This window comes from Macrobrachium nipponense, chromosome 14, assembly GCF_015104395.2.
Source record: "Macrobrachium nipponense isolate FS-2020 chromosome 14, ASM1510439v2, whole genome shotgun sequence".
Lineage (NCBI taxonomy): Eukaryota > Metazoa > Arthropoda > Malacostraca > Decapoda > Palaemonidae > Macrobrachium > Macrobrachium nipponense.
Window position 1 is genome coordinate 25,769,718 of NC_087207.1, and position 22,115 is coordinate 25,791,832.

Below are 22,115 nucleotides of genomic sequence, written 5' to 3' on the forward strand. Positions count from 1 at the left end.
GTCCCATATTTCCTGACTTTGCTTTACAATGCTTGAAACATTTACAATAGCTCCACCATTCATTTCTTTTTCAAGGAGAGTTGATGCCATTGCTTGAGTAAGCATGGCCCCTGAAAGTAATAAACTAAATATTTCACACACACTCCTCTGATGACAGACAGAAGACAGGGTTTTCTGCTGACAGTAAATGCTTGTAATACTGCAAATTTTTCTCAAAAATGATATTGTTATTGTACAATAAAGTTTCATACATACTTACCAGGCAGATATATACTTAGCTATAGACTCCGTCGTCCCCGACAGAAATTCTAATTTCGCGGCACAAGCTACAGGTAGGTCAGGTGATCTACCGCCCTGCCGCTGGGGGTGGCAGGAATAGGAACCATTACCGTTCTAGAACCAGATTTTCTCTTCCACCTGTCTCCTGAGGGGAGGCTGGGTGGGCCACCTTTTATAATCATATATATCTGCCAGGTAAGTATGTATGAAACTTTATTGTACAATAACAATACCATTTTCATACAGTCAACTTCCCTGTCAGAATATACTTAGCTGATTGGCACCTTTGGCGGAGGGTAAGCAGACAGCTAAATTACTGATTAGACAGGTAAACAACATAACGTTGTAGGTAATAAAAATGATATTGTTATAATACAATAAAGTTTCATACATACTTACCTGGCAGATATATACTTAGCTAAGACTCCGTCGTCCCCGACAGAAATTCAAATTTCGCACCACTCGCTACCGGTAGGTCAGGTGATCTACCTGCCTGCCTGGCGGCAGGACTAGGAACCATTCCCGTTTTCTATCATATTTTCTCTCTTCCACTGTCTCCTGCGGGGAGGCGGGTGGGGCCATTAATCGTTATATATCTGCCAGGTAAGTATGTATGAAACTTTATTGTATTATAACAATATCATTTTCATACAATGAACTTACCTGTCAGATATATAATTAGCTGATTGGCACCCTTTGGTGGGGAGGGAAGAGGACAGCTAATATGGAATAGACAGGTAAACAACATATGTTGTAGGTATAAAAGAAAAACCTTGGTTCCTACCTGATAGGTGGTAGGTAGAATTCGTGGCTGTAGCCCGGTAGTCTGCATCACCTCAAGACTTTAGCGAGATATGTGATCTATGGCTAAGAGTTCTTGTGGGTCTGTCGATGGGTATATGAACCGCTTACTCGGCAGAGCCTGAAAGGACTTTGTCAATGGGTACTGGACCACTTCTATGACAAAACACACCTCATGAAGGAGCACAACCAATCCCGACCACCTGATCCTAACCACCATGTTAGTATAAAGAATTGTTCTGAGTTATCCCCGAACTCATTACAACAACCCATAACTCGAAAACTAATACGCATTCGTACAAAAATTCTCAAAAAAAAAATTTTTAATACTCCTCTAAAAGATATCACAAGAGTTCTTACTGAACAACAGTGACTGGCCGCCAGTGCAGCACCGAGCCCTCTGTGTCAGCAGAAATCTAGAACATATCTAGTAGAAGGTATGTACAAAGTTAAGGATTGGTGTTTGCTCCCGTACCCAGTATCGTATCCGCCGATACGAAAGGCCCCAGAGAAAAAACATTTCTCGTAGGTCACGCGAACGTCTTTAAGATAGTGAGATGCAAATACCGAATTGCACTCCAATATGTCGTATCAATGATTTTCTTTAGCGACATATTCTTCTGAAAAGAGAGAGACGTCGCCACTGCTCTAACTTCATGAGCTTTTACTCTTAAAAGCGGAAAAGAGTCGTCAGGACAGAACTTGTGAGCATCGTAATGACGCTCCTTATGAAAGAAAGCTAATGCGTTCTTAGACATGATTCTTGTGGGGTCCTTAATCGAACACCAAAGACCTTGCTAGAGCCTCCCATTTGTTTCTTCCTTTGTAAGTAGAACTTCAAGGCTCTTACAGGGCAAAGAGACCTTTCTGTTTCTCTACCTACTAGACTCGATAAGCCTTTAATCTCGAATCTCTTGGGCCAGGGATTCGAGGGGTTTTAATTTTTCGCTAGAAAAAGTGTTCTAAACGAGCAGGAAGGCCGAGTCTCTAGTTAAAGCCGACTTTCATCTTCAAGGGCGTGAAGTTCACCAACTCTTTTGGCTGCGCCAAAGATAGGAGAAACAAGCATTTCCTCGTTAAATCCCTAAACGAAGCTAAATGAGGAGGCTCGAATCTGTCAGACGAAAGGAACTTGAGAACTACATCCAGGTTCCAGCTGGGAGGAGTTAGTTCCTTAGATTTTTGTCGTTTCAAACGATCCAATCAAGTCGTGCAGATCTTTATTATCAGCAATCTCTAGGCCTCTGTTTCTGAAGACTGCCGAAAGCATGCTCCTGTATCCTTTGATAGTCGATACGATAAGATGAGAGACCTCTCTCAGGAACAAAAGGAAATCAGCGATTTCGGTTATAGAGGTACTGGGAGGAGGACAACTTCTTAGACTTACACCACCTTCTAAAAAACCTCCCACTTAGACTGATAGACTCGTCTAGTGGAAGCTCTGCGGGCTCTAGGCGAGCGCTGCAGCTTCGTGAGAAAACCCCCTCGCTCTGACAAGTCTTTCGATAGTCAAAAGGCAGTCAGCGCGAGAGCGGGGAGGTTTTGATGAAACCTCTCGAAGTGTGGCTGTCTGAGAAGATCCATCCTTCTTGGAAGGGATCTGGGGAAGTCTACTGTCCACTCCAGCACCTCTGCAAACCAATCTTGTGCTGGCCAAAACGGGGCTATCAGGGTCATTCTTGTCCCGGTGGACGTTACAAACTTTCTCAACACTTGCCCAGGATTTTGAAAGGGGAAAAGCGTACACGTCTACATGAGACCAGTCTAGCAGGAAGGCGTCGACCACGAGAGCTCTTGGGCCTTCCACCACTGAGCAGAAGACTTCCAGCCTTTTGGAAAGGAATGTGGCGAACAGATCTATGAGGAGTGCCCCAAAGATCCCAAAGACTCTGACACACCTCTGAATGAAGGGTCCATTCTGTGTGAAGACCTGGCTTCTCCTGCTCAGTCTGTCCGCCCTGACGTTTCTCGTACCCTGAACAAATCTTGTCAGGAGGAGATGTTCCTCTGGGAGGTCCAAAGTAGCAGATCTCTTGCGATTTTCGTATAGGAACAAGGAGTGTGTTCCTCCTTGCTTCCGAATGTGGACAAAGGGCGGTAGTTGTTGTCCAACATCACTTGGACCACACTGTTTGCCACAAAAGGTTCGAAGAACTTTAGAGCCAAAGTGAAACCTGCCAGAAGTTCTTTGCAATTTATGTGCCAGGACACCTGTGCTGCCTACCAGGTGCCTGACACTTCTTCGGTCCTAGTGTGCTGCCCCTCCCCAACCCTTCTCCAATGCGTTTCTGAATATAAAAACACTCTGCTTGGGTTCGGAACTTCCAGAGAAATTCCCTTGTTCTCTTTTAGAGGGGACAACCACCATTCATTACAGGTGGTGGTTTCATCTCCATTGGAAGGAGAAATGTCGGACGAGAAGTCCCGTCTTCCAATTCCATGATCTCCTTAGGAAAAACTGAAGAGGACGAAGATGCAGTCTTCCTAGAGGAAAGACTGTTCGAGCGAGGAAAGGGTCCCTAGAAGGCTTAATCCATTCCCTCGCCGAAGTTCGTTCTTTCCCTAAGAGAGAGACTTTCTCCAAGCCTCTCACGATTCTCCTTGCGAAGGAAATACTCGAAAACCCCGAGAATCCATCTGATCCCCAGATAGACTAAGTTCTGTCTGGGGATCAGTTGTGATTCTCGAGGTTCACGAGTAGTCCCAACGCCTTTATCAGGTCTAGGGTCAAAGAAAGGTCCTCCAAACACTGTCTCTCTGTTCTGGCCCTGATGAGCCAATCGTCCAGATATAGAGAGATGTTGACGCCTTTGAGGTGAAGAAAACCTCGCCACATTCTTCATCAGGTTTGTGAATACCTGAGGAGCTGTGGACAGACCGAAACACAAGGCAGGCCCTGAACTGAAAAGATCCTTCCCCCCGTCATGAAACGGAGGTACTTCTTCGAAGAAGGGTGAATCGGGACATGAAAATAATGCGTCCTGGAGATCCAGCGACACCATCCAATCTCCTTGACGTAAAGCCGCAAGGACTGAGGCCGAAGTCTCCATAGAGAACTTCTCCTTTATTTGAACGAACTGTTCTGAGCGCTGACATCTAGTACTGGTCTCCAGCCCCCCGAGGCTTTCGCAACCAGAAACAGCCGATTGTAAAACCCCGGAGAGTTTTGCTCCAGAACTAATTCTATAGCTCGTTTGTCCCACATTTGATTCACCATCAGACGAAGAGTATCCCTCAGTACAGGGTCCCTGTATCTGGCTGACAGTTCCCGCGTAATAGTCGTAAGGGGAGGGACTGTCCTGGAAGGGGATAAGATATCCCTTCCTGATTATGGACATCGAAGAGGCGTCCGAGTTTATGAATGTCCAGGCGTCTGCAAATTCGAGAAGCCTGGCACCCACTGGTGTTTGGAGGTTGTCTGTCTCACTTCCCTTTCTTAAAGGGACGGGAAGAAGCTTTACCTCTCCTCTCAGGACCTCCTTCTCTTAGAGGGAGCTCTGGAGGGAGGGGCCTCCTCGAAAGGGCTGAACAGTAGAAGTCGGTCCTTTCTTGTCAACCGCAACTAGGGTCTCTTCTTCCTTGCAGTGTGAAGGAGAAGATCTGTGTCGCCTTCTCAGTCAGTGAGCGAGAAATGTCCTTCACTAACTGAGAAGGAAACAAGAAGTCTGACATGGGAGCGAAAACCAGGGCGCTCTCTGTGAGGGAGAAACCGCCTTGGTTAAGAAGGCACTAAAAATACTCCTCTTCTTAAGGAGTACCGCTCCAAAGAGAGAGGAGACTTCTCCCGATCCGTCTTGTACTGCCTTGTCAATACATGACAGAATACTAAGAATGACCTGGGGTCTAGACCTTCCGAGTCATGAGCCTTCTTAGACATCACCCAAGGGACCAGTCTAGGAAATTAAACACTTCCAAAATATGGAAGAGGCCCTTGAGGAGATGATCAGTCTCAGAAATCGCCCAAGTCACACGAGCTCCATTCAAAGCGTGTCTCCGCGATGAATCAACCAAGGTTGAAAAGTCCGCTTCAGCCGACGCTGGGAGAGAAAGGCCCATGTTCTCCCCAGTTCGGTACCAGACACCTCTTTTACCAGAAAGTATGGCTGGAGGCATACAGAAGGTGGTTCTGCCCAGATCCTTCTTCGACAACATCCACTTGTCAAGAGACTGTAGAGCTCTTTTCATAGAGATCGTAGGTCTCATCTTCAACACCGACGAAGACTTCGGTACGATCGCACTCGAAAACAGTGATCGAGGCGAAGGAGGAGCCGTAGGGAGTCAATGAATCTCCATACTCCTGCAAAAGAAGGTCCGTCAAAACTCTATAGTTAGAGAAACCTTCTCTACCGTTAACCTCGTCTTCCGAATCTCTTCCACCCCGTGTGGAGAATCGGCTTGAAAAACGAGAGGATCTTCACCAAGTTTTCTCTCTTACTGGCGACAAACTCCTACTAGGAGAGGGACTCATAGAGTGAACAGATTCTCTCTCAAGTCTACTTGTAGTCTCGCGTCTGCTTGACTTCTCACGCCTGGAAAGCTCTTCGCGCTTGGCTGGCGCTTCTCGCTTGCTGGAGCTTGTGCTTGGCTGGGATCTCGCGCCTGGCTGACGCCTCGCGCTTGTCTGGCGCCTCACGCTTATCTGACTCCTCGCGCCTGGCTGGCGTCTCGCGCTTGGTTGACTCCTCGCACCTGGCTGGCGCCTCGCGCTTGGCTGACTCCTCGCGCCTGGCTGGCGCTCGCGCTTGGCTGATTCCTCGCGCCTGGCTGGCGCCTCGCGCCTGAGCGTATCCTTATCTAGAGCAACTCGCTCGGATAGCTCCTGACGCCTGAAAGAATCTTCGCGCCTGGAAGACGTCTCACGCTTGTAAGGCTCTTCATGCCTTAAGGACGCTTCACTCTGGCCGGCGAAAGAAGACGAGACTTCTTAATAGGAAGTCTAGCGTCCTTCTTGCGAGGGGGATCCCTCGAAAGAACTCCAACTAAAGAGGCTAACTGCTCTTGTACCGCTAGCAATATCCTCTTGGAAGCCACACCAGCGTCCTCTTCAATAGAAGAAGCAGGAGAAGTCGAAGGAGTGCGATCCTCAACTACCGATCGAGAGGCGTCGAGACCAGCTTAGCCTTCTTGATAGAAGAGGGGCTTCCTCCGAGAAGCGCTCCGGGCTCGAGTCAAACGCGCGTTCTTTCCAGTGCCTTTTCAGTGGCCTAGAAAGATCCGAGTCCTTCCACCCTCGTTTAGGTGAAGGAGAACTGGACGACTGAGAAACAATCTCGTAGGATGCTTCTATTAAAGCGGTCCTGAGCAGACTGTATCGAAACAGAACCTGCTGAAGGGACGCCTGACCGTTGGGGATTCCCCACAACCTCCGTACGACTTTCGACTTTCCTTCTCCTCTGGGTATGTGAGTTTGGAAGAGGTCTAGGCCTGGGAGCATCGCAGGGACGGTCAGACGCCCCCCCCCCACCTCAACACTGGGAACACTCACTTCACTAAGTAATTCACTATCACTTCCCTTACCTTGCATGGCCGCCATTTTTGTCTTCATCTTACGAAGAGTAGCCTTCAGATTGGCGATTTCAGAAGCCGAATCCGAATGCAAAGCCTGTGAGGGTTCAGATACATAGGGAGAATCAAAATCATTAATAATAGGAGAGTTAGACTCAGAAAAAAGGCTCAATAGGCCTTGTACTCACACCCTTTTGTGCAGCCCGTCCTAATTCTATCCCTCTCTCTAACTTCTTCAAGTAAGAAGTTAGAGTCTTTCCATTCATTAGCATTTTCAAATTTTCACACTCAATACAGGTGTTAGCTAAAGAACAGTCAAACCCCCTACACTTACGACATACAGTGAGGATCAACCGAAGCCTTCGGTATCCTCACCTTGCAGCCTACATTCACACACACTCTCACACTAACACTTGAATCAGACATTCTATCAGAAAAATCAAAAGCAAGTCCAAATCCAGTCCACAGTAGCGAATGCCAAAACAACGATCCAGTACGTCACCAAGAAATCCAATATAGATGATCCAAAAGTCTTGAAAAGCGAATTCCAGTCAGGAGGTAGTAACAACAATGTTTGATACCACCGGCGACAGAGAAAATATGATAGAAAACGGAATGGTTCCTAGTCCTGCCGCCCAGGGCAGGCAGGTAGATCACCTGACCTACCGGTAGCGAGTGAGGCGCGAAATTTGAATTTCTGTCGGGGACGACGGAGTCTTAGCTAAGTATATATCTGACAGGTAAGTTCATTGTATGAAAATAAAAATACCCTGGTTCCTACCTGTTTTGGCAGAAGATTCATAGCTACTGCTTAGAAGTCTGCTTCGCCTCAAGCCTAGCGAGGCAGAGGATGTGACCTATGGCTAAGAGCTCTTGTGAGGCTTTAAATAATGGGAGGCAAACACCGAGTTGCACCTCCAGTACGTCGCTGCTAAGATAGTTTTTCATCGACATGTTTCTGTGAAAGATGTAGCAACTGCACGTACCTCGTGTGCTTTTACTCTCAAAGCTGCAAAGGATTCACTTTTGCATTTCATGTGAGCCTCAGTAATCACGTTTCTAACGAAAAAGGCTAAGGCGTTTTTTGACATCGGTCTCTTAGGGTCCTTAACCGCACACCAGAGACTGATTGCAACCTTGCAGCTGCTTCTTCCTCTGCAGGTAAAATTTTAAGGCTCTAACCGGACATAATGACCTCTCAGTTCCTTTCCCATAAGTTGAGAAAGTCCTTTAACTTCAAAACTCCTGGGCCAAGGTCTCGAAGGATTCTAAATTTTTTTTTCTAAAAATAAAGGCCGGAAAGATACCACTGCAGAGTCTCCTCTAAATCCCACTCTCGAGCCTAGAGCCTGCAATTCGCTGACTCTCTTGGCAGTAGCGAGAGCCATTAGAAAAATGCATTTCCTTGTAATGTCTCTGAGGATGCTTGATGAGGAGGCTCGAACTTCTCTGATGTAAGGTACTTAAGAACCACATCTAGGTTCCAGCTAGGGGAAAGCGAAGCTTTGATTTGTTGTTTCAAAAGACCGTATCAGGTCATGAAGGTCTTTGTTTTCTTCTATGTTCAGGCCCCTGTTCCTGAACACAGCAGATAGCATGCTTCTATACCCTTTTATCGTAGACACTGCCAATTGAGATTCTTCTCTCAGATATAGAAGAAAATCGGCAATTTCGGTCACAGAGGTATCGGAGGAGGACAGCTTCTTCGCCTTACACCATCTACGGAAGACTTCCCACTTCGATTGGTAGATCCACATGGTAGAGGATCTTCGTGCTCTTGCAATTGCCCTTGTAGCCTTGCGAGAAAAGCCTCTCGCTCTGACCAATCTTTCGATAGTCGAAAGGCAGTCAGGGCGAGAGCGTGGATGTTTTTGTGATACCTCTCAAAGTGGGGTTGTCTGAGCAGATCTGTCCTTTCGGGAAGAGATCTGGGGAAGTCCACCATCCATTCCAGTACCTCTGTGAACCATTCTCGAGCAGGCCAAAAGGGAGCAATTAGTGTCATCCTCGTTCCTTCCGAGGACACGAACTTCCTTATCACTTCCCCCAGTAACTTGAACGGGGAAAAGCGTACGCATCTATGCCCGACCAATCCATGAGAAGGGCATCGATTGCTATCGCTCTGGGATCCTCCCCTAACGAGCAGAAGTTCTCCATCCTTCTGGAGAGGAACGTCGCAAACAGATCTATTTGAGGTTTCCCCCATAGAGACCACAGTTTCTGGCAGACTTCTGAATGAAGGGGTCCATTCTGTAGGAATGGACCTGGTTCTTCCTGCTCAGTCTATCTGCTCTTATATTCCTCCTCCTTGAACGAATCTTGTTAGGAGTACTGTTTTTCGTTCCTCCGCCCAGATTAATAGAGCTCTTGCTAACTCCGTACAGGGAGAAAGGGTGCGTCCCCCCCTGCTTTCCTGATGTATGCCAGAGCCGTGGTGTTGTCCGAGTTTACTGGACCACCACGCCTCTGACATCCTCTTCGAAATGCCTCAGAGCCAAATGAATGACACTTCCTTCGTCCCTAGTGTTGCTCCCCATCCTGTTTCCGAGGCGTCAGAGAACAACACTAGGCGAGGGTTCTGCAGAGACAAGGACACTCCCTCGTTCTTTATCAGAGGTTTTAACCACCATCGCAAGTGGCTCTTGATATTTTCTTGTAGACGAAAAGAATCTGCCAGTTCTCCTGTCTTCCTGTTCCACATTCTCCTCAGGTAGAACTGCAGAGGTCTCATGTGCAGCCTCCCCAGAGAAACGAACTGCTCTAGCGACGAAAGGGTGCCCAGAAGACTGAGCCATTCCCTCGCTGAGCTTCGCTCTTTCTCTAGGAAGGCCGAGACCTTCTCCAATCCTCGAGCAATCCTTTCTTGGGATGGAAATGCTCGAAAACCCGAGAATCCATCCGAATCCCCAGATAGACAATGTCCTGGCTGGGGATCGTCTGAGATTTCTTGAGGTTCACGAGTAATCCGAGTGATTTCACTAGATCTAGAGTTGTTTCCAAGTCCTCCAAACACTGCTGGCTCGATCTCGCTCTTATGAGCCAGTCGTCCAAATAGAGCGATATTCTCACCCCCCTTCAGATGTAGCCATCTTGCTACGTTCCTCATCAATGCCGTAAACACCTGAGGAGCCGTCGAGAGGCCGAAGCACAAAGCCCTGAATTGGTAAATCCTGCCCTGCACCATGAATCGAAGATATTTTCTCGATGAAGGATGCAGGGGGACGTGAAAGTAAGCGTCCTGCAGGTCGAGGGAGACCATCCAATCTCCTGGACGCAGAGCCGCAAGGACCGAGTTGGAAGTCTCCATGGAGAACTTTGTCTTCTCCACGAAGCGGTTCAATGCGCTCACGTCCAGCACAGGCCTCCCACCCTCCCGAAGCTTTTGTTTTTGCACTAAGAAAAAGGCGATTGTAAAAGCCTCAGGAGTGAGGATCCTGCACTGTCTCGATGGCCTCCTCCTCCAACATTTGCTGTACTAGACTTAACAGGGATTCCCTTTTTGCAGGATCTTTGTACCTCGCTGACAGCTTCCCTTGGTGTCGTCGTCAATGGAGGTCTGTCTCTGAAGGGGATGAGATATCCTTTCTTGAGTATTTCCAGAGACCAAGAAAATCTACTTGTCTCGAGGCCCACGCTTCTGAAAACTTCAGCAGCCTGGCCCCACCCCCTGGTGCTTGGAGGACTGGTTTTTTCTCATTTGGTCTTCTTTGTTGCTCTAATGGAAGAAGACCTTCCTCTTCTTTCTGCTCCTCTTTTCCTAGGGGCTCGGCCTGATGAGCTTCTTCGCCTGATGGACTTCTTCGCCGATTGCACTAGCAAGTCCTGCGTTGCTTATTTTCTCAGTTAGCGAGTGAGAACATCCCTCACTAACTGAGAAGGGAAAAAAAGCTGCTTCGAAAGAGGGGGGTATAAGACAGACGCCCTACTGAACGGGAGAGACCGCTTTTGTTTAAAAATGAGCTGAAGACAGCTCTCTTTTTCAGAATTCCTGCCCCGAAAAGGGATGCCACTTCAGCTGATCCATCTGAACCACCTTGTCCATATAGGCCAACACGCTATGTAGGACTTCGGGTTCCAAGAAATCGGGGTCTTGTGTCTTCTTGGCCAAAACCAAAGCCCCAAGGGACCAGTCTAGGAAGTTAAAAACTTCCAAGACATGGAATACTCCCTTGAGGAGATGGTCCATTTCCAACATAGTCCAACTTGTTTTCGCAGATGGAAGTGCATGTCTTCTTGACGAGTCCACTAATGTCGAGAAGTCTGCGTCTGCAGAAGCAGGGAGAGAGAGTCCCATTGCTTCTCCTGTGTTATACCAAATCCCTCTCCTTCCCGATAGTCTGGAAGGGGGACAGGTAAACACAGTCTTTCCCCGCCTCCTCTTTGGATTTTAGCCAATTCCCGAAGGCATGCAAAGCCCTCTTCATTGAGATGGTAGGTTGCATCTTCAAAAAAGAGGATGACTTTGAAGTCCTTGTACTTGAGAATAAATAACCGACCGAGGAGAAGGAGGGGCAGCAGGACTCAGAGACTCTCCTAACTCTTTCAATAAGAGGGCTGCTAAGGTCTTATAGTCTGAAAGACCCGCCCCCTTATTTGCTTCCGAGTCTGACACATCTTCCATATCTTGACCAGTCACATTAGGAGAAGAATGAGCAACCGGAGGAGGACTCCTCTCTAAGCAAGGTGAGGGGCTCCTTAGCAGTACCGACTCTAACCTGACAAGGGCTACGGCCGCCTGTGCGACGTCTTGAGTCCTGCCAGGAGAAGGCCGATCCTGTAATTTGCCCTTACTTACATTAAGACTGTCCTGATAAGGACGACGGCCGGCTGTGCGACAACTAGCGTCCCTATCAGGAGAAGGTCTTGAATGCGCAAAACCTCTCACAGAATCAGCCACATTCTGACAAGGGCTATGGCCGCCTGTGCGACATCTCGAGCTCCTGCCAGGAGAAAACTGATCCTGCGAAAAGTCCCAAAGAGGAGCCTCCCGGTCAACTTCTAACTCCATGTCAGATGAAGATGGAGATCCTGGTTCATGGCACCTGGCGCCTGGTGCTTGGATGATGTATCATTCCTGGATAGTTTATCGTGGCTGGTAGGCGCCTCAGGCGCCAGGCGCCTGGCATGCGCCTGGCGCTTGGTAGGAGCCTCAGGCGCCTCATGCGTCTTTCTGTATTCATGAATATTGATTGGATCCTCTCGCCTCGTAGGCGTTTTGCGCCTGGCAGGCGCCTCGTCCGAGCTGTCAGAGACTTCTACCGGACGGGATTTTGTTTTTTAAACTGGGTGGGAAAGGAAGCGATCCTTTCTCCTGGGAGGATCCTCCTCAAAACTCCAACCAACGAAGATATCTGTTGTTGCATTTTCTCTTAGGATCTTCGTAGCGGCGTCTTCTTTCTCCGTATCCGATCTAGGGGAAGGAGGATTGATGAATAGATTTCTTTCCTCTTCTTTTCCGGTGGATAGTCTTCCGGGAAATCTTCCGGGCTAGAGTCCAAAGCTGGCGACTTCCATGATCTTTTAGAAGGTCTCAACAGCTTGTCAGAACTCCATCCTTTCTTTGAAGAAGAATCGGATGACGAAAAACACTGTTTCAGGATGCCTTTCCAACGGCTATCCTTGGCAGTCTGGGACGCTACTACAGATCCTGCCGAGGGGACGCCTGACCGGTGGGGATTCTCTGAAACCTCCGTACGGCTTTCGACATTCCTTCTCCTCTGGGCTTGGGAGCTTGGAAGAGGTCTAGACCTGGGAGCGAGACAGAGCCGATCAGACACACCCTCCACTTCACTGGGAACACTTTCACTTTGCTTACCTTCTAAATCCTTCAATTTGCGTTCCATCTTCAAAAGGGAAGCCTTCAAATTTGCAATTTCCGATGCCAAACTTGCAGAATCTGATAATTGAGAAGGTATGCTGTATGGGAGGAAGCAATTACATTAGAGATAGGCACTAGACTACTAACTGGCTCGTTAGAGACCGACCTACTCAGGACTTTTGGAAGAGGCTTTTCTAGCCTATCCCTTTCCAATTTCTCAAATATGAGTTAAGAACCTTCCATTCTTCCTCATTTAAATTCTTACATTCATCACATGTATTAGATTGTGAACATTCATTCCCTCTACATCTTTTACAAGTAGTGTGAGGGTCTACCGAAGCTTTCGGCAGTCTCACACTACAACTTTCATCCACACACACTCTGAACGAAAAACTCGAGTCAGACATTCTAGGAAAAAATCCAAATCCAAATCCATAAAAGTCCACAAAAGCGTATGCCAGGCCAGAGATCCAATACGTACCAAAAATATCGTCTAGAAGATCAACGGCAATGAAACACGAAGTCAAAGTCAGGAGGAACTAGCAACGATGTTACTAGCACCGGCGACAGAGAAAATCTGGTTCTTAGAACGGTAATGGTTCCTATTCCTGCCACCCAATGGCAGGGCGGTAGATCACCTGACTACCTGTAGCTGTGCCGCGAAATTTGAATTTCTGTCGGGACGACGAAGTGCTATAGCTAAGTATATATCTGACAGGGAAGTTGAATGTATGAGAATAAAACTTTCCTAACTTTATATAATTCAAAGCTTTTCAGCATCATACTTACAAATGAAATTAATCAAACCTAATTTTTTTGCTTAGAATAGAGGGCTCCCTTAAGTTCATTTCAGATAGTAAATCTGTTATCAAACACTTATATATTGACATCACTGTAGGAAGTGGTTTGGTGAATCAGTGTTACCTTTGTGAAAAAATTAAAGGTCGGAGAGAACAAAGGGAGTGGATGAAAAGTCAAAGGCAAATAGAAGAAATGGAGCTTGGGGTCAACTGAAATGGACAAAGAGTCTTTTGTAATGCAATTTTCACACAGGCAACGTTGTGGTAAAGGTGTTCGTTCCTATGTACCAAACCTCATCAAAACATGCTTAAGAAAATTCCGACTTGCACATCACACTGTAGATGGCACCCTCCTATCTAGCTGTTCAACTTCTTTACTTTACCTCACTCCACTTTTCACTTCATTTAAACCCAAATTATTCTGGAGAAGACCTATTGGTCTACAAATGATTCACGATTTTTTTCTTAAATTAAATAATTCGGCAATAATAACCAAATAATGCATGGTAAGTAGGTGACATGGAAGGCCCATAGTATTTGAAGTTTAAGCATCTTGTATAATAAACACTAAATAAATAAAATCCATTGCTGAATAACCACTGGTTCCACGCAACGTACAAACACCATACAAACAAACTAAATAAATAAAAGAATAATAAATTCAGGCTTCTCTGCACTGTGGTACCATACAACTATGAAATACTGTACAATTATTTAGGTGTAGGCCTGAACCAAATCTAGTCAGTTTGTCTAATACTGGTTCCACCTTTAGTAGCATCTTTTTTCACTTGCATCAACCTGGAATAATCTTCATATCCTATTTACATTTCCTAAATCCCTAAACACCCATTTCACACCTCATTGCAATCACCACATTTATAGTTTTTAGAACCTGCAATTTGCCGAGAGCATGAAACATGGTCCTTAGCAGCTGGCAGCTTGGGTGACAGGAATCTCTTATGCTACTTGAGAGTTGGAATCCTCTTGGTAGTACATATTACTGGTTTCATCAAAGTCCTTTAAAACTACTTGCTAATGGTTCCATCAAAGTCTTTTAACACTACAGTGGACCCCCCCGACAGTATTCGCGTTTCTCCAGATTCGCGGACTCACACATTCGTGGATTTCTCTCGGGAAACGTTTCCCCTGCATTATTCGCGGAAAATTCGCGCATTCACGTTATTTTTCTATGATAAATATCCACAAATTCCTGTTTTTTTATGAATTTCATCATAAAATGCACTTTTTGTGAAAAAATAAAAAAACCTATTAAAAAAACCATGTAGGTTTTAAAATTTTTAGTGGGGTTTTCTTGAGTTTTAACTAACAAAATAGGCTGTTTTTAGCATTTTATAGGGTTCCAAACATTCGCGGGTTCTAACTATTCACAGGGGGGTCTGGTACGCATCCCCCGCGAATACGGGGGGACCACTGTACTTCAGACCTGTTTTTTTTTTCAATTAACAGCTTTCCTTGCAATTAAATTTAATTCTACAACTTGGAAATCACTGAGCCTCTACCTACGTACTCTACACATTAGTACTTACTCTCCTACCCAGTACTCCTGACCTAACTACAGAACTTATTTGAACTTATGTCCTGTCCAATTTTTTTTTATTTAATAAAGAAGTCCACAGGGTGATTCAGTAAGAAAATCAACATTTCTATGTGAACAAATTTTCCTAACTTAATGACTAAAATCCTTCCAGCATCTTGCACACAAAAAGTACAAAAAATGGCAAGTTGTATTGATGCTTCCACAGTATGGGAAGCTATGCTTGGGAAGCTTCAACAGATAATACGTACATTGAAGCAACAACAGTAAAAAATCATGAAATTATCTACCACTAGTCAGTGAGCACTGATTGTGCAATGGGAAAGCACAAAAATGAATGCGAAGTTGAAGTCTGTTGGAAATTGTGGACACACTCCCTAATGACACTAATGCAGTTTCATTTTACTGAGCCAGGAAACAGAGCATATGTGACCTTCGTAGCAAAGTATGGGATCTTTTAGTTTGCCCTGTTTTACAATTTATAACAGTTTCAATAACTGCAACTTAAATTTCAAAAGTCTATCAACTTAAGGATGATGGCAAGTTAAGGCTTAAGCAAGTTTTGTACCAAAATAATTTCAATTTATTATATTAACTGATATGAGATATTTTCTACATGGTTGACTACAAAATACTTCAAACTTGGACCTTAACTAACCTTACAAGCATGAATGAAATATTACTCAAGTGATAAAAACTTTATTAAAGATTTAGTCAATCTACTTATTGGGAATTGAGAAAGATTAAATATCTCTTACCTTGACATTGACATCTAAGACGTCCATAAATGCTTGTTCCTCTAAGTTTAGGAGGAAATTGTCTTTAGTAATTCCAGCAGCATTAACAAGGAGACTTGGAGGGGCTTCCAACTCCTCCATTGCTGTTTTGAAACAGGATGAAACGGAGGATTTGTCCGAAACATTCATGTTCACCGCTAGATGATTGCTGGGATCTTTAAATTGAGATATTTAAATTATATTGACTAACAAACACATCAAGATGAACATTTTTTTATAAGACTGACTTAAATTAACTGTCTGACATCACAGCAACAACAACAAATATCACCACAATCAAGATAACAAAAACCATCAGAACTCATTACATATTGCATTACGAAATTAAAAATTTCTTGAAAACTAAAAATATTGCCACATATCAATATTTTCATTATCATTGATTAAGAAGTCCTTGAGCTCATTTCTATGCTACCATCAGTAGCCTACTTAGGAGTACCATATGAATTAAGAGTTCATAATACATATGCAGATTAGTGTACTACATGCAATAAAGACACTTCAGTTTTAAAAATTATTAAATAAACTGTTTGCAGTTTGGGTTAAAAATATTGTCTGTTTGAGGGTTGAATCCCTTTTTCGAACATAGCATTTCTTGACGAAATCATTTACGTATGTGCTATCATGAAATGTATTTCCCAGTAGTCTTGAGCTGTATGTATATTGTATTCCCATCTGAAACTCTGTTTGCTAGGGAGTTATAAATATTCTGCTCCTTTCTAATTCATGTTTATACAAATGCAACCTTATTAAGGACAAGAAAAAAATAATGGTTAATAATGCTGACTTGAAGGCCAATTTAACATGTTACACTTTATGCTTTTATTGCCATAATGAAAATCTATAAACAAAAACATATTGCAAATATATCTTTAATAATAAAAAAAAGTACAGAAAAATGAAGAATGAAATTCTACTTACTTATCAACATATCAACTGTTTCTTGTGCTCCGTTCAAAATTCAAGTTCATGTCTGCAGCAACAACTCTAGCCCCATCTCGCGCTAATATACGACATACAGCTCTACCAATACCACTTCCACCACCTTAAACATAACAGAAAAATCTAGTTTTATTTGTGTGAACTGACTCAATGATAAGTAAAGTGAGCAAATATAAAATGCTTTGAGCTAGCAACTTTTAATTCCCATATGAAGCCAAAAGATATTAAATCATTATATGTTATTATTCAACATATCTTCACATTTGCTACATCTATGGGCGTCTCATCAGTGGAACGTCAGCAAGTAATGTTAGATCTGGTTGGATGACTATTGGATGCTGGGCAGTAGCAAGTTTGCTACATAGCTAGTTTATCAGTCAGTAAAATAAACAAAATTGGTAATTTCTTGGACTGATGACTACTAACTGGGGAGATGGGCACAAGGCTTCAATCGCACAAAAATTTCAATACTATGCTTTGAATTTTACAAAGACCTTATGAATCTGGTGGGAGCAGCAATGGAATAAAACCAGACCCGAGGTGTAACCAGAATTTACAAGATTTCATAAGTCAAGACCATCCTTTATCTCAAGCCCACATTTCCCCTTCCTGGTCTCTTGGCAACTGGGGCCACTTCTATGCTACAAAATATAAGCTGACAGATTTAGTATCTAGAAGCCACATTTAGTTTCCTTGTGGCCGTTGGTGACTATATTGCCACTAAAATATATTTACCAATATGAGTATGTAATGTAGCTATTTGTGTTATATCTGTTCTTTATTCTAATTAATAATGCAAAGAAAACTTTAATTCAAGTGCCTTACCAGTAACAAGAGCAACTTTCCCCGCAAACAATTGTGAAATCATCTCTGTGCCTTGATTTTTGACAGGTTTTCTGAAATATGACAGAAATGAGGAGAAATCTTTACACAAAAACATAAGAAAACCTTGAAGAACACATAAAAGCTGAACTTTAACCAACAAGCTTCACATAAAAATGATATTGTTAAACTACAATAATGTTTTGTACATACTTACCTGGCAGATATATACTTAGCTATAGTCTCCGACGTTCCGACAGAATTTCAAATCTCGCGGCACACGCGACAGGTAGGTCAGGTGGTCTACCTTACCCGCCGCTGGGTGGCGGGTGTACGAACCAATCCCCTTGCTTGTCAGATTTTTCTCTTCCACCTGTCTCCTGAGGGGAGGCTGGGTGGGCATAATCGTATATCTGCCAGGTAAGTATGTACAAAACTTTATTGTAGTTTAACAATATCATTTTTGTACATGAACTTCCCTGTCAGATATATACTTAGCTGATTGGCACCCTTGTTGGAGAGTAAAGAGACAGCTAAATAATACAGGTAAGAAGGGAAACAACTAATGTTGTAGGATATAAAAACCTGGTTCTCACCTTTTCAGGATGAAGACTTCATAGATACTGTCTCTGAGTCTGCATTGCCTGGAGAGCTACAGCTAGGACGTGACCTGTTGCTGAAAGACTCTCGGATCTACCACTGGGATATGTGACCCCTTCCCCTTCTTGGTAGAATCCAAGTCGGATCCTGTTAAAGGGACCTTGTCCGCTTACATAACAGATCCTTACCACTACCTCTGCAAGGAGCCAAAACCCACCAGACCACCTAACCAAAATACAAAGGGTTAATACTACGACAAAAAGAGGTGCCTCCTGCACCCTCTTTCAGATAACCAAAAACACAAATACAAAATATAGGGTAACATATCAAATTAAACAGGATAAGTTTCAGCTCCCTGCCCCAGCACCGAATCCGCCGATACGAAAGGACCCAAGGCGAAGCATTTATCATACGTGATTTTTACATCATGTAGGTAGTGGTTTGCGAAAACCGACAGGCATCTCCAAAAAGTCGCCTCCATCAAGTTCCGCACAGACATATTTTTCTTGAATGCAAGTGAAGTTGCAATGGCTCTCACCCTCGTGAGCTTCACTTTCAGTAGTTTAAAATGCTCTTCCTTGCAGGCAACATGTGCCTCTGTAATAAGGACTTCTCAGGAAGAAGGAAAGAGCATTCTTCGACATGGGCCGAGTGGGGTGGGGGTCCTTTACGGAGCACCAAAGCACATCTTGATTAGCCTTAAGTGCTCCTTCCTCTTAAGGTAATACTTCATAATTCTCATAGGGCAAAGAGTTCTTTCAGGCTCTTCCCCTACCAGAAAAGATAAACCACGAACTTCAAAGCTCCTGGGCCAAGGACTTGAAGGGTTTTCATTCTTTGCAAGAAACCCTGGAAGAAACGAACACATCATAGAATCTTCCTTAAACCCAACATTGCCCTCAATAGCTTGGAGCTCACTCACCCTCTTAGCTGTAGCTAGGGCCATAAGGAAGAGAGCCTTCTTCGTCAGGTCCTTGAAAGAGGCTGAGCCAGGAGGTTCGAATCTAGACGATCCAAGGAATTGTAGAACTACGTCTAGATTCCAGTTCGGTACAACATGAGAACGTTTAATGGTTTCAAATTATCTAATAAGATCATGCAGGTCCTTATCATCGGGAAACACGTAGACGTCGAGTCCGCTCCAGTCTAGTAGAAGAGCATATACTGCTAATGCCTCTGGATCCGATATCGGAGAGCAGTAAGGATCCAGTCTCTTGTTCTTCGACGTGGCAAAGAGGTCTATGTGTGGCCTGCCCCACAACTTCCACAGGCTCTGGCATACATCCAAATGAAGGGTCCACTCTGTGGGAAGGACCTGATCTTTCCTGCTGAGGAGATCTGCTTTTACATTCCTTTCTCCCTGCACAAACCTGGTGAGAAGCTTGATTCCCCTTTCTTCTGCCCACAGAAGAAGGTCTCTTGCTGTCTCGTACAGGGAGAAGGAATGCATCCCCACCCGTTTCCTGATATATGCCACGAGATGTAGTGTTGTGCCGCGTTGACCTAACACTACCGATCTTCTGACTTTGGGCTCGAAAGCTTTCAGAGCCAACCACACAGCCATCAACTCCTTTCTGTTGATGTGCCAGGCTACCTGGTCCCCCACCCAGGTACCTGACACTTCGTTGGTTCCTAGAGTCGCCCCCCACCCCGTGTCCGACGCGTCGGAGAACAACACCAGGTTGGGGGTCTGGGATTGAAGAGTCAGTCCCTTCGCAAAGAGGTTGGGATCTGTCCACCATAAGAGATGTTTCTTGACTTCCTGGGATAACGACAGGGAGAACGTCAAATCCTGAGAACGACGACTACAATTCCGATGAAGAAAGAATTGGAGCGGTCTCAGGTGCAACCTACCTAGGGAAACGAATTGCTCCAGCGAGGAGAGCGTCCCCAGCAGACTCATCCACTCCCTCGCTGTACATACTTCTTTCCCTAAGAAGGTTGTTACTCTCTCGAATCCTCGGGCTATCTTTTCCTGAGAGGGAAAAGCCCGAAAACTCAGAGAGTTCATCTGTATCCCGAGATACACACACTCTTGTTCGGGAATTAGCGACGACTTCTTGAAATTGACGAGAAGTCCCAACGCCTTCGTCAATTCTAGTGTTACTTGCAAGTCTTCAAACAACGATCTTCTGAATTGGCCCTTATCAGCCAATCGTCGAGGTACATGGATATCCTCACCACCTTTCAAATGAAGCCATTGAGCTAGTTTCTCAAGATCCCCGTGAACACTTGAGGGGCCGCGAGAGGCCGAAACACAGAGCCCTGAACTGAAAAACCCCCCTCTCCCCCCCATCATGAATCTGAGAAACTTCCTCGAGGAATGATGGATCGGTACATGGAAGTAAGCGTCCTGCAAATCCAAGGAAACCATCCAGTCCCCTGGACGAAGTGCTGCCAGCACTGATGAAGGAGTTTCCATCGTGAACTTCTTCTTTTCTACGAAGAAGTTCAGGGCGCTTACATCCAACACCGGTCTCCATCCCCCTGAGGACTTCGGAACTAGGAAAAGGCGGTTGTAGAAGCCAGATGAAACGATGGTCTGTCACTAGTTCGGATAGCCTCCTTCTCAGCATCTGTTCTACTGCTAGATGGAGAGGCTTGATTCATGATGGGTCTCTGTACCTGGCCGTCAACCTCCCCTTGGGTGGTCATCAAGGGAGGTCTTGTGACGAAAGGGATGAGGTAACCTTCTCCTCAAAATCGAAAGGGTCCCAAGAATCTGCACCTTTCTGGGCCCAGACTTCCGCAAATCCTAAGAGTCTGGCGCCCACCGTTGTTTGAAGGACTTGCAAGTTATTTGGGGGCTTTGACTGACTTGGCAAAAGTCTTACCTCTTCTTGAAGGCCTACGACCTCTATACGTAGAGGTTCTGGAGGAAGAAGCCCCTCGAAAGGGTTCTCGAACACTTGACTTCTCCTTCTTAGCCTTGGTAGGGAAGGAAGGGCGAGGTTTTCTTGCCGATTGGGCCAAAAGGTCTGGGTGGCTTTAGCCGAAAGCGATCTAGAAATGTCCTGAACTAGATGTTTAGGGAACAACTGAGCGGACAGAGGAGCAAACAGCAAAGAAGACCTCTGGGCGTGGGAGAAAGAACAATAAACGGACCTCTTCTTCACGATCCCGGCCCCATACAAGGAGGCGATTTCACTTGCTCCGTCTCTTACAGACTTGTCCATACAAGACAAAACACACATGAGATCCTCCGGAGAAAAAGACTCTGGCACTTCAATCTTCTTGGCCAGGACTCCCAACGTCCAATCAAGGAAGTTAAAGACCTCCAGCACTCTGAACATGCCTTTCAGCATGTGGTCTACTTCATTCACTCCCAAGTCGTTTTTGCAGAGTTAAGGGCAGCTCTCCTCGTGGAATCTACCAGCGCCGAAAAATCCGAATCAGCCGAAGACGGTTTAGACCCAATCCAAGGACTCTCCTTTTTGTTTTTGATACCAGAAACCAGCGCGTCCTGATAACTTCGAAGGAGGGAACGCAAACATTGTTTTCTCTGCTTCTTCTTTGGAAGCCATCCATGAACCAAAACTCCTCAGTGCCTTCTTCATCGAAAGAGTTGGCTTCATCCTCCACAAGAAGAACTCTTCGCTGTCTTCGCCGTTGAAAAAACGTGAGTGAGGAGGAAGGAGGAGCCATAGGAGTAAGGGAATCCCCAACCCCAAATACTTGCAAGAGCAGCTCTGTAAGCTTCTTGTAAGAAGACACAGCAGCAGAAGTGTTCGGTTCCTCATCAGAACCGTCTAGTACGTCTTGTCGAGGAGAACGCAGAAGATCCTTAGGTGACAAAGGGGTCCTAGTACGAGCTGAGCGAGAGGTTGGAGAGCGCCCTCTCGAAGAAGAGCTCAAATCCACAGGAGAACAATGAGAAGATCTGGATTGTCTACAATGAGACTCCTTCTTCGAGGTAGACGGAATCTCAGCTGAAGGAGAGGTAGGGCTCCTACCCCGAGAAGACCTGGATACATCCACAGGACGCTTACGAGGAGGCAGCGCCTACCAGACTCTGTGCGCCTATCCTGAGGCGAGCGGCTGCCAGGAGAAGAGCGCCTATCGGGAGCAGAGCGCTTGCACGGCTCTCTATTCTTGTCCAGTTGAGCACGATCAACGGAAGTTCGACTGGAAGGAGAAAAGCGCCTACTAGGAAAAGGCTGCTTGCGAGACTCTTGACCTCTGACAAGTGGATAATA